Consider the following 1,889-nt stretch of genomic DNA (forward strand, 5'->3'; position numbering starts at 1 on the left):
AGGAATCTTTTGTTCTGTTACTATTGCTGCAACTGCTATACCAAGATCAGCTGCCCCTCCATTGATTATATTGGGTTAATTCTTATCTGAATCCTGAAGGTGAGGGGTTATTATTCCCATTTTACAGGTTGGGGAGGAGAAGCTGAGGCAGCCTCACAGTGGTGAAGTCATCTGCCCCCAGGTTCCCAATGTCTGTAGTGGAGTCTAGATGCCCCTCTTATAAGCCCTACATCCATACCTCTGTGTCACGCTGCCTCTTACTACACACTTAATGACATCTAGGTATTCATGTTTTATAAAGAATTATGGTTGCTTAGAACTAAGGTAAAGATATGTTTTAAAAGATTGCCTCTGCTCTTCAAGCTATGGAAACATTAAATGCAGATTTCTTAGGATGGAGAGAATCTTTTTTCTTGTCTGTTTGTTTTGGGGTACCACATCTTCTGGATGTCTTTAAGGCAAGTGGGCTTTGCTTCACCAACTGACTTCCTCAGGTGCATTTACTAGGTGTGTGTGGTTGAAAAAAAATCAGTCAAATCGTGGGCAATTACGTTTTTAAAGCATCATTGCATACAAAAGTTTAAACAAAAATTCTGTAAAAAAGACTTCCAGATGAAAATATGTACAGCTTTTAATGTTAGAAAGACAGTACTGGAAAAGATTAGTGTGGCTGAAAATTCAGTCAAATACTCAGGAATTTCTTTTTCTAAGACAGAATTATATACAAGGGTTTAAACAAAAAATATATTCTGAAAATAAGAATGAATACTGCATGAAAATAAGAACAGCTTTAACTGTTAGAAAAAAAATATTGCAGAAAATGTTGTAACTAAACAGTAGTTCATTAAACTGATTATGTGGGAAACATGTAAAGAAAAAGTTTCCAGAGCAGTAAGAGACTTACTTTTTTTTTTAAGTCTGATATATTCTTCTGCATGTCTGTGAGGCAGTAAAAGACTATGTTCTTTAGCGTTGTCATCTTTCTTCTAGAACAAATTGAAAAAGGATATTTGAATTAACTTTTATCTTCTTTATCGATTTTCAGAATCATTAATATAAACTCACATAGAAATTTCTGAGACATCTGATCCTTTTCATTTCTCTATTCATAGCTGCTGCAATGCTAAGTGTATTACCTTGCAGAGACAGAACTTTAACATTGATGAAATGCATTATCCAGTTGTAAAGCCTACTAAATTGAAAATCAACTACGAAAATGGACTATGGTGAATTAGGGTCAAAAAAGTTAAACAATTGAGAGAAAGGCTATTCCATGTAGAAGATGATTAAATCCATGGTTTGGAGAGGACAGTTATTCACCTTATATAACTATAATACATGTTAGACCCTATGGTGCCCCTTCGCTCGATAAACTGATTTTGAAATGAACAAAAAGATATCTCGCACACAGGAAAGATTTCGTGGAAGAGGTGGCATTTGAGATGTGCCTTGCAGATGAGTAGGATTCAACAAAGAGGGACGATGCTATGTGAATGTTTCATTAAATGCTGAATTAAAGTTCTGAGAAAAGGAAGCAGATTAGTACCAAATCAGTGAATCACTTTTGCCAAGGAATCCAGTAATCAGCAGAGAAGGATCAATCTAGCAGCATGGTTAAGCCAGACCAGTGAAAACGGGAGGCAGAAAAACCAGTTCTCTTAGTAAAGAAACTGACCATTAGTTCAAGTGAGAAGAAATAATGCCTAGAAAGAGAGCAGAGATAATGGAAATGAAATGGCAAAAGTTGCTGCTACAGAATGTTGTAGGAAGTCCCATGATGGCAGGAAGAAGTACTGGTTGGTCGTCTCTGTAGTTCAGCCTTGAGTTTTATGTCTGGAACTTAGCAGGGACTGATTATGCTTTTTTTTTTTTTTTTTTTTTTTTTTTTT

The sequence above is a fragment of the Lipotes vexillifer genome, unplaced genomic scaffold (assembly GCF_000442215.2).
Source record: "Lipotes vexillifer unplaced genomic scaffold, Lipotes_vexillifer_v1.1 scaffold1424, whole genome shotgun sequence".
Classification (NCBI taxonomy): domain Eukaryota; kingdom Metazoa; phylum Chordata; class Mammalia; order Artiodactyla; family Lipotidae; genus Lipotes; species Lipotes vexillifer.